The sequence below is a fragment of the Phyllostomus hastatus genome, unplaced genomic scaffold, assembly GCF_019186645.2.
Source record: "Phyllostomus hastatus isolate PE091 unplaced genomic scaffold, TTU_PhHast_1.1 phas_contig_5, whole genome shotgun sequence".
Taxonomy (NCBI): Eukaryota; Metazoa; Chordata; class Mammalia; order Chiroptera; family Phyllostomidae; genus Phyllostomus; species Phyllostomus hastatus.
Genome location: NW_025333897.1, coordinates 1,910,772 through 1,925,280, shown reverse-complemented (window position 1 = coordinate 1,925,280; position 14,509 = coordinate 1,910,772). Strand labels below are relative to the sequence as shown.

Genomic DNA, 14,509 nt, shown 5'->3' with positions numbered 1-14,509 from the left:
GAGGAGAGATTATTTAACAGCAAAATATCACAGCTTAGGTGTTCAACAAGAAAAAGGGGTTAAATAAATTAGAGTTCATTGATAGAACAGCATCTTATGCAGCCATTAAAGCTAATGGTCTTGAAAAATACTTAAGGGCATGAGGAGATACTGGTGATATTTATAATGCTGCTTTAAAAATACACAATTCTCTTTTAAAATATATTTAATTTTTAAATTATAGTTGACATTCATTATTATATTAGTTTCAGGTTACAGTATGGTGGTTAGACATTTATATGTCTACTCCATTAGTTCTAGACATTTATATAACTCACCAAGTGATCCGTTTGATAAGTTTAGCACCCACCTGGCACCACACATAGTTATTATAATATTATGGACTATATTCCCTATGCTGCACTTTACATTCCTTAACTATTTTCTAGCTATCAATATGTGCTTTTTAATCCCGCCACATTTTTCACCTAGTCCCCCAACCCCACTCCTATCTGACAACTATCATTTTGTTCTCTGTAAAGACATACAAAATTATTTTTGTTTTTTCCTTTTTCTTTCTTTTTTTATTGTTGTTTTTTCCATTACCATTTATCTCCCTTATACCCTCTTCTACCTCCCCCCATCCATTCCCCCCAAATTCTTTGTGAATGTGTTTTTCTGGTTCTGTTTAAAACTGTAGATAAAAGTACAGAAAAAAATGACTCATGCAATCATTTATTCATTCATTGCTTCTGCAGACATTAATTAAATGCCTATTATGTACTAGACACTGTTCTGGGGCAGGGGAGATGCACTAAAACATTTAAGAGTATCTCTGAGGAGACAGAATTACGATTCATCCAACCATACATTCAACAAATGTTTATTGAGCATCTACATGCCAATAATGCCAGGGCGCTGGGCATGCACAGTGAAGAAAACTCAAAAATCCATTCTCTCATGGATCTGACATTCCAGCAGGGGAGACAACCAAAAATCAATAACTACAAATAGCTACTAATTAACTAGTATGGTAAAAGGTGATTTGAGCAACAGAAAATAAGGAAAAGCAGACAAAGTTAGGGATTTACTAGCATGTGAGAGGGACGTTTGCTGCTGTAGTTAAGGTGGGGAGGAGCAGTCCTTTTGATAAGGTGACATTGAGGAAGAGAGGAAAGGAGCCATAAGGATACGCTGGGGAGTATTCCAGAAAAGGGAAAAGTCAATGCCAAGACCTTGAAGTGAGAGAGCACCTGATATTTTTCTGGAAGAGCAAAGTGGCTGGAGCCCAGTGAGTGAAATTATAGAGAGGTTGTCTGAATTTAGTTTCTGATTTCTGATGCTAGGGGGTTATTTTTATTTTTATTGTATTCATACACACACACACACACACACACACACACACACACAAATCAATTACTTTTAAAATTTTATTTAAAAGATTAAGATCAAATAGTGTCTTGGTTCCAATTAGAGTTTCCGGACTCTGACAGAGGTCCATAACTCAGTATTTACTTCCTGTGATCCTAAACCAGTTAGTTAGCCCCTCTGAGCCTCAGTTTCTTTATCTACAAAACGGCTATCAATAATAGTGAGTATTCAGCGAGACAATGCAAGTAAAGCACCTGGCTAGGAGTCTGGCAGGTAGCACGTGCTTAAAAACTGTTTCTGGTCATTATTGCGCAATATTGCCCTCCACCTCGTAACTCCTTTCGGAAGAAGGTAGGAATGACTGTTACTAGAGAATAGTTATTTCCCCTTTAAGAACTCGAGTAGGTTGGGAACTAGCCTTCCCGCACCCTTTCCAAATTTCCCAATCCCGACTTGGCATTTTCCTCCCGAAGGTCTCTGATTGGACAATCTTCACCAATCAGAGGCTGCAGAGGGCGCTGCCAGGCGTACAGCTCCTCCCTTGAGTGAGCCCTGCCCCCACCTGGTCAGTCCCGTTGCTATGGGGACTGGTGGGCGGTGATGGGGGGGAAAGCCCCGGATGTTCGTTGGGTATTCAACATGGCGGCGGCAGTGGCCGCGGTGGCGGCGCCGCAGGAGAGCTGAGGGGGACGCGAGGACGCGGGATTCCGGTCCCAGCAACTAGACCGCGAGTGACTGCGGCACCGAGCCGGTAGGATAAGCGGTCTAGCTAGGGGGTTGGAGTGTGCTGGGGGATGGCTGTGGGAGAGGGTCAATGCACGTAGGGGGCGGGGCCGGTGGGGTCAAAGTTCACTCATGGTGGGAAGGGTCATGTCAGGGGCGGGGGTCCGAGGTCGACACTGAGGCGGAGAAAGGTGTAGAGGTCAAAGGTCAAGCCAATAAAGGGGGCGTGGCCTATGGGAGCGCAATGTTCGAAAATTTGAAGTGGGGGCGCATTACGGGAGGTTGGGGCGAGTGTCAAAAAAGGAGGGTCAAAATAATTTGTGGAGAGGGTGCTCCTCAGGTGGTCAGAGGTCACAACCACGAGGGTGGCGGGTCGGAAGATAAAGGCAGCAGTCAGCGGAGCAGATGAATGAGATATAGGTTGGGGGGCATCTTCTATAAGATCAAAGTTGAGGAGTGGCCAAAGGGGACAGAGGTCAGGCTCTGATTGCAGGACAGATCATGTTCCCAAGGGTGAAAAGTTAAAACCCAAGTGGGATATGTTGCTGGGGAGGAGGGACAAGACATCCGAGAGAGGTCGAAGGTGCTTCCTGGTGGGGGAGAGGGGAGCCCCCTCCCACAAATAATGAAAATAGCAGCACTGGTAAAGCACTATGTGTCAGGCCACGTTCTAAACGCTTCACGTATTGAATCCTGACTACAACAACCTTATGGCGTTCGTGCCGTTACTAAGAGGCTAAGCGACTCGCCCAGGGTTACCTGATGAGGAAGTTGTGCACTAGGATTTGAACTCTGAAGTTCCAGGCCCCAGGTTCTGCAGTCTACTGCCTCTTAAATAGTCATAGTATTGGTTAATATTTAATGAGGCCTAACACTCTCCACAGTGCCACATGTGCCTGGACTTACTATACCCCTATCTTGTGAAGTGCGTACCAGGTACACTTTGTAGGCAGAAAAAATGAGGTTCAGAGGCAGATTCCAGGCTGGGTCTGAATTCCAGAGCTCCTGCCCCTGCTCACTGCATTGTAGACTTCCAAAGGTCTGTTTCTGGAAGCAGGGGACTGGGCAAGGCTGGGCCACTCCCTGAGCAGAAAAGGATTGTCTGTTTGGCCTCCATGGAAGGGTGTGATCTGGGAGGAGAGGTTCCCCTGGGCCTAGGGGATGGGGTGTTTGTGGGTGGCCCAGAGTTCAAGTGTGTCTAATGGACTTCTGGCTGGGGAAGATGTCCTTGGGTGGTACCCTGTACAAAGTTGGTATTCTCTATACTTAAAACCCTAAGCTCTCATCAGGTCCTCAATCCCCCCACCCCCACCTCATTTCCTGCTGCTCTCTCCTTGCCTTGGTCCAACCACCCTGGCCTCTTTGCTGTTCTTCAACTCTGCAGGCTCACGCCTCCCTCCAGGTCTTTGACCTTCCTGTTCCCCGTGCCTTGATTCCTTTCCCCACCCTGTCCCCTCCCTCATTTGTTAGTCACAGCCCTACCAGGACCACCCAGCTCTCCCTCCCCTGACACTTTTTCACAGTTGCTTTCTTCCCAGCCCTCACTCTGTCCTTACCTTGTTGGTTGTCATTCTGTCCCACTAGAATGTGAGCCCCTTATTGGTCAGGAGTTGCCCTCGTCGCTCCTTCCCTGAATCCCCACCTGAAGTGCTGCCTGACAGAGGGTGCTCAGTGGGTGGGGGTTGAATGTTCAGTACTTTGCTGGGTGCTGGGACTGCAGCAGTGGACAAGACCCATGGAGTCCCTGGCCTCCAAAGGCTCTCGAGTGTCCCTCAGTGGGAGCAGACTGAACCCAGACCCCAGCTGGTGATACATGGCCACATCTCCACCATCAGTGACATAATCTGCGAGGATGTGTTCAGGGAGCCAGGAGAGCGCCCAGATCCTGGCCCAAATGAACCTGGGCTGGAGACTGTGGCCCTGGGCAAACCCCATGGGTAAGTTCTGAAAGATGAGTAGGAGGGATGGGAATCAGCAAGCCAGGCAGAGGGAAAAGGCCTGTTTGCAAGGGGAGGTCAGGGGATGGGTACAGAGTTGGAGTCGCATGTAGCCTCTGTGAGACCACTAGGTACCTGGCCTTGGAAGGGGATGGAGCAGGGGCGGATGAGTAGCTTCACATGTCTGTGGAGCTGTGAAGCAGTACTGGGGAGTGGTTCTGACCCATCACTCACAGGTTGTGTGACCATGGGCAGGTTGCTTAACTTTTCTGGACCTCAGTTTCCTCTTCTGCAAAATGGGCATGATAGTGGCTACCTTACAGAATTGCTGTGAGGATGTATAATGCTTGGCCCAAGGCCTGGCGCACAGTAGATGCTTTGTATGCACTAGTCTTGCTGCTGCTGCTGCTCTTGCTACCTAGGGAGGGCCTCAGAGATGGTGAAGGGGCCTCTCTCTACCTGCCTCCTGGCTTTCTCTGGCAGCTACCCTACCCCTGGCTCTGGTAGCATCACTGAGTGGGCAGGCCCTCCAGGCAACCTTGTGAGGCTAGCCCAGTCTTGGGCCTTTGTGGTGCAACCTCACTCAGCATCTCAGGGCTGAACAGGGAAGAAGTGGTGGGACCTGGCATTGTTCTGGTCCCTGCCGTGCTACTTATCAGCTGTGGGACCTTGGGCAAGAGATTTCTTTTTTTAATTTTTATTATCTTTTAATCCCTACCTGATAATATATTATTATTGATTTTAGAGAGGAAGGGATAAAAGAGTGAGAGAAACGTTGATATGAGAGAAACATTGACCGGTTGCCCACTCCCCCTGCCCCACCCCTGCGCAACCTGGGTATGTGCTCTGACTAGGGATCGAACTTGCAACCTTTTGGTATATGGGAAGACGCTCCAGCCAACTGAGCCACCTGACCAGGGTGGTCAAGAAATTTTTTATGTGCCAGTTTTGTTCCTTATGATATATTTTAGACTGTCGAAAAAAGGTAGAGCTTCCATTACACCAAAATACCTGCACCTCCAGTATTGGCCTGGGACAGAACACGTAGAGGACACAGTTAAAGGCTCCACTGCTCTGCCCATGCCCCCACCCTGGGTCCTCCCTGCCAGGGGCAGCTTCTGAACTGGAATTTGGTGCACAGCATTTCTTTGCAGGCTTTTATACTTTCGCTGTCCTTGACCATATTCACAAATGCTAGAGCTTCAACCCTGGCTGCACATTGCTGCGTATTGCAGTCACCTAGAGAGCTTTCAAAACCGCTATTGCCCGGGCCCACCATAGAGATTCTGACACGGGTTCTTGGTCCGGCCTGGGGCCAGCAGCAGCAGCACACGGTTCTCGTGACCCAGCAGGGTTGGCCACCACTGGTTTACAGTTTATAGACTGTGTGAGTGGGATCAGGATGAACACTCGGCTTCTGCTCAGCCTGAGGGCTTTGGTACGTCTGTGTGGATGTGTGGGTCTAGGACAGGCTATTCATTTCCTTGCTGCCAAGTGTGTCTTTTGGTGATTTTGCCACACAGGAGTTCCATTCACCTTTTGGTGGCCATTTATGTGGTTTCCCACTGGGACTGTAACAAACAGTGCTGCAGTGAACCTTCTAGAAGGTGTTTCCTTGTAGACCATGGCTAGAGCCTCTCTTGGGCAAATGTCTCACTGGATCTTCCAAATAGCTTTCCTAAGTTCTTGTACCAGTGGGCTTCCCGACTGGACTTGAAGGTTGTCTTTGCTCTGTGTCCTGCTTTGGACAAGTTTGTGGTGCTTGCTGACATGATTTACTCAGCCATGAGATGGCAGGTTTTATGAGCTTGCAGGCCGGTGGGGAACAGCTGGGGAGATGGTTCATGGGACACATCTACTGGGGCCCAGCATGCACCATTGAGCCTCAGAGGGCTTTGACCTTTGCCTTCTAGGGCATCCAGGACAGTGGCTGCAACTTTGACCCAGGTCTTCTTGGGGGCTTCTTCCAGGGCTGATAGTTGGGGAAGGAAATTATACTGATTTGAACCTCCTCAGGAAGGAGGCAGGGAGGCAGGAGGTGAAGCTTGGAAAGGGAAGGGCAAAGCTGTGTTAAACTCTTATGTGTCTCACCTTTGGTCTCAGGGGTGACCAGCGGAGCCACTGGCCCCGCCCCTCCTTCTCTGACCCATAGTACTACAGTACAGTGAGGGGCACAGACTGTCCTCAGACAGTGACAGCCCAGAGTGGTCAGGGCTGGGCTATGGGAGGCACAGGGTCTGTAGGAATCCTGAGGAGGCGCCTGACCCAGCCAGCCTGGCGAGTCATCGAGGGCTTTCTGGAGGAGACATCTGATCAGTGAGAGTGAGCCAGGCCTAGAAAGATGATGGAAAGAATAGGACGGGTAGTGACTACTGAAAGTGCAAAGGCCCTGAGGTCCAAGTTAGTTTGGGATAGTCAAGTACCATCACGGAGGCCAGCATGGCAGAGCAGGCAGCGAGACTCGGGAGCTGGGGAGGATGTGGCAGGTGGAACAGGGGCTCTCGGGCTGAGGGGAGGAGTGGATTTCTCTTTGTGTGGAAGGGAGAGCCATTGGAGGGCTTTACGCAGTGTCTGGTTTCCTGTTACAAAGACTGCTCAGGCTGCCGTGTGTTGGGGACAGATCATGGGGGGCAGCAGCAGGGAGACCTGAGGGGAGGCCACTGCGATAGTCCAGCAGAAGAGGGTGGATAGGACGAGGGTGGCAGTGGTGGATGAGGGTCCTGTGTGCTGGCCAAGCTTATGAGTACTTTAGCCACAGTAACTCCTTTAATTTTTGTGACCTACTAGGTAGGGACTGTTATTATCCCCATTTTAGAGATGAGGAAACAGAGACCCAGAGAGGTCTGTGACTTGTTTAAAGGCGAGTGGCAGAGGCAGGATTTGAACTTCACACCTTCAGGCTCCAGAGTCACTGCTTGTTACAGTTACCACCAGTGATTTGGAAGTGGTTTTGATAAGACAAGGTCACTTCCTGTTCAGTTGGTTCTTGCCCAGCTGCTCTTTAGATGGAAGCTCCTTGGGGCCTGTTCAACCTGAGTAGTTTCTGGACACTAGGTCCCTGCCTCCCGCAGGGCCCCCCACAAGCCCCTTCCCTTTTTTGTCTGTTGCCTCACATCTCCTTGTCCTGCTGGCTCACAGTGAACCAGACTTCCTGGCCAGACGCCGCTCAGGGTGTCCCCAGCAGCTGTTTCTCCCATCAGCCGAGCTGGGTGGCCATAGATGCAGCCAGCAGGAAGCAGTCTCCTTCCAAGGCACAGTTAGGGAAATGGGACCCTTCCCGCCGCAGCCACCCATCCGGGGGCTGGGACTCATTGTCTGGCAGCTGCCTTGGCCCACAGGAAGGGTTGGTGGGGGGGCTATGAGGGTCAGAAAGGGAGCTTTCCTAAGTCCCAGGGGAGCCAATGGTGGCAGATGCTACAGAAGCCAGCCCTCACTGCAGCCTGTCTCATGGGGCCCCCCCTGGCCCTGCCCTGACCTTCCAAAGGGTGCAAGGTGCTCTGCTGCCATCCTCAGGGGCAATGGCAACTTCCCTGCCAGGGCCACAGGGGCCCTAGCCTGACCCCCTTTTCCCCAGCTGGGGACCCCCAAGGAAGGGATGTTCATAATCCCTCCTGTTGGGAGGACTGGTGGAGATCAGGCTGTGAAGCACCTAGCACAGTGCCTGGCACGCAGTAAGCTGGTGAAAAGTGTCCTCCTCTGGACTGCAGCCTCCTCCTCACCTGCTCCCAGCCTCTAGTGACACTGCACTAACCCAGCTTCCTGCTTACTGGGCGCTGGGTGCGTGCTTTATGGCCATCGTCACGGTGGCACCACCTGCAGACCCTGAGGAGGAGGTATTATTAACCTCATTTCTCTTTTCCTGCATTTTAATTTTAAGGCTCATTTTTGCTCCATATGCACATATTACCTATCCTAAATAATCATTGAAACACCGAGCACAGCGCAGAAGGGTGTACAGTGGCAAGGATATCTCTCGCCCACTCCGGCTGGTGGTCCCCTTCCCCGAGGCCAGCCCTTGTTCTTGCGGTTCCTGTTCCTGCGCATGTTCTCCCCCTTTGTTCTTACTTCAGTGGCACTGGCTTCCCACGTTTGTATTCTCTCCTGCCCCCTTGCACTTTCCACTCTTAAGTTCTGTGTCAGGACAAAGTGCTTCCTCGTGCTTGCTGTGGCTGTGTCACGTCCTGTGGCACGCACGTGTCCCCGCAGATGGCCATTCAGGGCCTTCCGGGCTTTCCCTCCACTGAACTGGGCTGCACGTGCCTGTGAGTGCAGCTGAGGGTTCGCCTCTGGGCTTGGGCTGGGGGTCCGAGGTGTGTGCTCCCAGTGCTCACTGGTGGTGCCCCGCCTGCCCGAGCACTTGTGCCCGTTTACATGCCCCACCCCCAAGGGCTGAGGGCACCATGGTTTCCTCACACGCTGTCTGTGCAGACAGGGTGTTAACCCAGTGCTTTAGACTTTGCCTTTCGGGTAGGTACCCAATGCCCTTGTTGTAGCTCTGATTTTACTATGAGTACAGTGGAACATCTTGTGTTTGTTGAAAGCCATCTGGGCTTCCTTTTCTGGGAGCTGTCTATTCGTGACATTTTTACCTTCCCTAAGAAGTGGAAACTGAGGCAGAGGCTGGAAACCCCACAGCAGATGACTGGCAGATCCAGGACTCAAACCCAGGCTTACCCGCCTCCAATTTGGAGCTCTTGACCTATCTGACACTGTGGAATATGTGGACTCTGGAGCCAGCTTTGCCACTACTGGCTGTGTGGTTCCAGACAAGTCACTTTCACCTCTCTGTGCCTCGGTGTCCTCATCTGTAAAATGGGACATTAATGGTACCTCTTCATAGGGATGTCTTGACATTATAAATGCATAATCATCAGGCAGAATGCACAGTAAGTGCTCTAAGACGGTTACCTGCTAGCATTAGTATCTATATTACTCTATACTGTTAGTATTCACAGAAAGTGCTCTGAGTGCTTTTGGTAAACTAACTTATTGGATCTTCCCAGCACCCCCAAGTTGTGGGTATTACTATTCTCCTTTTACAGGGGAGGAAATTGAGAACCTGGCGACTTGCCTGGGGTCACAGAACCAGTGTGGCTGGGATTTGGCTGCTGGCTGCCCACTCTGGCTTCAGCCACTATGGCACACCACCTCCACCCTGCTTAGCTAAGCCTGAGGGATTAGGAAGCTCTCCCTCCCCACGGCCTCTATTGTGTCTTCAGTCCAGTCAGGCTACAGCAGAGCTTTGAAGGAGAACACCTTGACAGGTGGGGTGACCTGGTAGAGTCCCCACATGCTTTTCTCTTCAGCCCTCCCTGCTTTCTCCCCAGGTGCCCCAGCTTGGAAACTCCTGATAAAGCGGCATTGTGCTGTGGTTTCGACTGGCTTCCCCAGTCTGGTTTCAGCCACTCCCACACCAGGGAAGTGGCCTCCTGTCTTGGGTCTCCTCCCCTTCCTCTTCTCCCTCTGCCTTTCCCTCCTCAGTCAGTGCTGGGCATGGGGAGAAAGTAGGACACTGCAGGAGGTCATGGCTCTTTGTGTATTAGCCCCCAGGTGAGGATCCCCCCAGGGAGTTCGGCCCCCTTTCTCCCTAGGGACCCCTCCTCTGCTGCCCACAGGAGCCTCCACAGCCCCATTCCCGCTCCCCCCACTCTCCCACAGCCCCAGGTTACTTGACTCTGAAATGCCATGTACACACACACACACACACACACACACAGGAAAGTGGCTAAGCGCACAGGTCAGGTTGCTAGATGACAAGGGGAGCAAACACTTCCCACGCTAGGGTAGAGGCAGAGAGCTCAGCATCCTGGAAGCCCCCATCACCCTCTTGATCACAGCCCCAGTAGTGCTCACCCCCCTGATCTGGGGGGTCACCATGTCTCCGCTTCTCTAGGTAGCTTCTGCCAGGTGTGCATCCCTGAATTTTAGAGTGCCACCTTGCCTGCTTTTGAACTTCACATTAATGGGATCTTTGCGTGTTCTTGCGTGTGTCTGCCTTCTCTCACCCTCTGTCCACATGGTCGCCCGTATTGGCAGTTCGTTCACCCTAATTACTGTGTGATATTCTATGATGTGAACGAACCATGACTTCGTTCTCTGTCTCCTGCCGCACCGGTGTGAATGTCCTCTTTGAATGCGCCTACTAGTGCGTGTGCACGTGATTCTCCAAGGAACGCGTGTGGGGTGCATTGCTTGGGTCCGAGGGTAAGGTATTGTCACCTTCAGTGAACTCCGCCCTGCATCTTTCCAGGGTGCTTGTGTCCGTGTACACGCCCAGCAGCTGCTTCACATCCTCATCAACACAACACTTGGTTTGCCAGATTTTTTTTTTAAAGATTTAGTCTTTTACTATTAAGTATCATGTTTGCTGTTTTGTTTTATTTTGTTTTTCTTTTTTTTTTTAGAGATTTTATTTATTTATTTTTAGAGAGGGGATGGAGGGAGAAAGAGAGAGAGAGAGAAACATCAATGTGCGGTTGCTGGGGGTCATGGCCTGCAACCCAGGCATTTACCCTGACTGGTAATCGAACCTGCAACACTGGTTCGCAGCCCACACTCAATCCACTGAGCTACACCAGCCAGGGCTGGTTTGCCAGATTTTTTAATTGACTTTGAAACATTTTATATTCTGTTCTTCCGCAAAAGTAACATGTGCTTGTTATTGTGGCGATGAGTTCCCTTGTGGAGATATTTCCTTGGTTATTTTTGCCCACTCTTAGCCACCCTACCGATAGGGGTCAAGTGCTCACTCCTCGATAAGCTGGGGCCACGAGACCCAGAACCGAATACAACAGGCTCTTTGGTCCGGCATGTACGCAGACCTCGACAAAAGAGCGACACAGAGACAGGTAAACCACCCCCCTCCCCCAGTGACCCTGTCTGGGTAGCAGGCACCCCATCCCTCTCTGGACAGGGCCAAGAATCCGGCACCATCTGGTTCCCCTTGTCCTCTCCCTCCACGTCCACTGGGTCAGGGAACCCTGTTGCTCTGCCTTCAGACCGGAACTTGGTACCTTGCATGCTTTTTCATCGTCACCCCCAGTTCAAGCCACCCTCATCTCCAGCCAGTCTCCTCACTCTTCCCTTCTCCACTGCTCCCACCGCCAGTTCCCACAGAAGCCAGAGGCAGCCTGGGCCAGATCATGACCCTTTCCTGCTGGGGACCCTCCCGAGGCTTTATCTCTCACAAAAAGTCTCCAAGGCCCCACAAGATTCTGTCCCGGCTTTTCTGCTCACCGTTGCTGTACCATTCCGAGGACATTCCAGGCTGGGTCCTATCTCAGGGCCTTTGTTCTCGCTGCTCTCTCTGTGACCTGTCCCTCTCCCCCACCCCTCCACCGCCTTCCCCTGCTGATTTTCTTTGTAGCACTCCTCATTGCTACTTACATTACATTCTGATTTGTGGTTCTCCTGGTGTATTGTCCCCACTGCCCGTAACTTAGCTTCCTAACTTAGCTCACTGTGTCCCTTTGCTGTGTCCTCAGAGCATGATGTGTAGCAGTCACTCACTGAGTGCTGGCAGGCTGACTGAATGGATGAGTGAGGGAGGGAGGGAGGGAGTGAACGAGCTGTTATAAGCAGTGAGTGTCATTGCCGGAATGTAGGGTGGGGGTCCTCTCTAGGTGAGGAGTACAGGGCAGGCTTCCCAAGGAGGGGATGGCACTCACAGTTAGCTTAGAGAGGAGGCAGTATGGGTGCTCGAGGCTGAGGGAGCTGCCTGTGCGGGGCTCCAGGTGGGAGAGTGCAGGGGCACTTGAGGAATAGATGGAAGGCTAGCATCAGTGTCGGTCTTGAAGTGCTCTGGGTTCGAATCTTGACAGCTGCTCAGGCCTCTCCATGTCCCAGTTTCTTTCTCTCTAGGACTGAGGCTACTCTGGGTGTCCTGGGGCATCTCTGAAGTTTTGCTCCTAACACACTTCCGCAGGGCCTGGCATGTTAATGTGAATGCGATTGTTTCCTTTTTCTTCCCACAAATACTCTGGAGTGCCTGGCCCTTAGTGGCCTCCACGGACACACTGGGATGCACAGACCCAGTAGCCACCCATTTTGAAGCCTGTCTCTTGGATTCTTGGCCTTCTGAGGCACCCCTGCCTGGAGGCAGGAAAAGACTTGAAATAACCTTGCGCCCTGGGAGACCTTATTCATTAGGCTGATTGATTAATAGGGAAAACTAATTGAGGGTTTGCATGTGCCCCTCCCAGTGGTCCACACAGTGTACCCATACTACTGGCCAGTCCTTCCTGGAATCCTGGAAGGTGGCTCTGACCATGGGACCTGTGGCCCATCCTGCTGCAGGCCGGTCCTGAGCTGATGGGGTGGCCTCTCCTCCTGGTGCTGATTCGCATTTCCCTGGTGGCTGGTCAGGTGGGGCGGCTCTCCCTCCACAGGTTCCTCCAGCATCTGGAGCGCCTCTGCTGTGAGGTGCCAGTTCCGGTTCCGGCCTGCCCCTGTGTTTCCCTTGGGCGGCCTGCCTGTTTATTTCTTATCTCTTTGAGTTAATCCTAGATTCTGGAGGAGGGCCTTTGTTTCTAAAATGTTGCATTATCTTCTTCCAGTCTGAGGTTTGCCTTTTTACTTTTAAAAAATTGTCTTTTGATGAACAGAAGTGTTTAATTTTAATGTAGTCAAAATTGTCACTCATTTTTTTATAGTTTTATGATTCTGCTTTTCACATTTAGCGTATTTGTTCCTGAGTTGGGGTGTGTGTGCATGTGTGAAGTGGGCATCCAGTTTTATATTTTCTACCTGGATCCCCGTGTATTAAAAATGGACCACTCTTCTCCATTGCCTGATCATAAATCATGTCTCTGTATAGGTGGGCCTGTTTCTGGAGCTCTCATCCCTTCTCCTGCTCCGTTTTTCTGTCCCAGTTTCTGTTGTTGTAGTAAGTCTTGATCACTGGAGAACAGGCCCTCCCACTTGTCTTGGCCATGCTTGGCTTTTTGTAATTTCGTTTAAATATGAGACAAGCTTCTGCCACATACACAGACATGACATTGAACGTGGTCTCTCTCCACTTATGTCTTTTCTGATGTCTCTTAGAAAACTGCCATAGTTTCCCATCGTAGTCCTTGCCCACTTCTTGTTGGGTTTATTCCCGGGTCTTCATGATGTGGCGGGGGAGCCTGTGCCCTCCTTCCCCACGAGGCACCTTGCTCCCTCGGCTGAGCCTTGCTGGGTGAGGCTCTCACAGCAGCACAGGGTCCACCTCCCTCAGCCTCTGCTTCCTCCCTGGCACCACCCTGGGCCCTGGCAGAGGGCAGGCACAGCGCCCGCAGAGGAGGTTGTAATTTTCCTGAATGATTTCAAGGGCTAATTAAAGGTTTTTCTTGACTAATCAGCTTACAGTTTAATTATCTGGGAACAGACTCAGGGATGTGGGAAGCAGCTCTGGTGGGGTCTCCAGAAGGAGCCAGGCAGGACTGGGAATAGCCTGGCACCCTGCAGTGGGCTAGCTGCGCTTCCCCATGCCTGTGGGAGAAGAGGGGGAGGGCAGCAGGTGCTGTGGTGGTTACAGTGGGTCCCTTCCTGCCTAGAACCCTTCCATAGCTCCTGCTGCCCAGAGAGGGGGCCAGCACCCAGTCCCACCTCTGGTCCACAGGCCTGCCTCCTTCTCCTTGCTGGCTGCACTAAGGCCTGGCTGGTGTTTAGAGCACTCACTTGACTTACCCTTTGGGTCTTGGCCTGAAGGTCAGTTAGCTCTGGGAAGCCATCTCAGGCTGCCCCACCTGGCCAGAGCAGGTCCGGAGCAGGTGATAAGCTCTACCCTCCCCTTGCCTGTTGCCAGGGTTGCTCATTCCACCACTGAAAAGTACGTTTTGAAGGGGGTGCTGTTATGGGGCCTGTGGTCCAGCATTTTGAGTTGTGGGGGAGGCAGTTCAGGACTGGTTCTCTGTGTGAGGTCTGAGAGTGAGTGTGCAGGCTGGGAGGACCCGGTGATGGCTGAGGGCTTCTCAGGGGCAGCAGCTGGCTGGACTGGACTGGACTGAGGATGGGCTCCTGGGAGTTGGTTGAAGGGGGAGGGGACCCGGAGATGGCTGTGCCAGGCCTGGCTTCATTCCTTGCATTCCTTAGCAGGCCCCAGACTCCCGGTGGCCTAAGGTGGGGGAGGGTGAGCAGGCAGAGAGGGGCCTCCTGGGCACTGACCCTGCCCCTCCCTGCCCCTCCCTACCCGTTCCTTTCCCTCCCCTGCCTGCCTCATCCGTCTATCTCACTTTACACCCACCCCCTCTAGGGGCTCAGGGCTGGGACGATGTGTCCAGCCCCCAAACTCCCCCAATCCCGTGCTCACCCTTGGCTACACGGTAGAGTCACCTGGTGGGGCCTCTGTATAGGGCTCAAGCTCAGACCGTTAGAGTGCTAATCTCTGGCTGTGGGGCCTGAGCGTTGGTGTTTTTTCTTAAAGCTCTCTGGGGGACTCTGGCAGGACTCTGAGCTGGAATGCGAACCACTGACCTACAGACTTGACATCATATATATATGTGCATTTGTGATATATA

At 51.8% G+C, this 14,509-nt stretch overlaps 1 protein-coding gene across 2 annotated transcripts in view; it reads left to right on the top strand.

Annotated features, from left to right (window-relative positions):
- The first annotated feature begins 1,958 nt into the window (after nt 1-1,958).
- The window catches only part of PAK4 (p21 (RAC1) activated kinase 4), a 44,995-nt gene continuing 32,444 nt past the window's right edge, over nt 1,959-14,509 (top strand). The window contains exon 1 of one of the 2 annotated variants that reach the window (XM_045846899.1): nt 1,959-2,101. The gene's annotated coding sequence lies outside the window, so the exon portion shown is untranslated. The remainder of the gene's footprint in view (nt 2,102-14,509) is intronic. The other variant, XM_045846902.1, reaches the window with a different exon arrangement.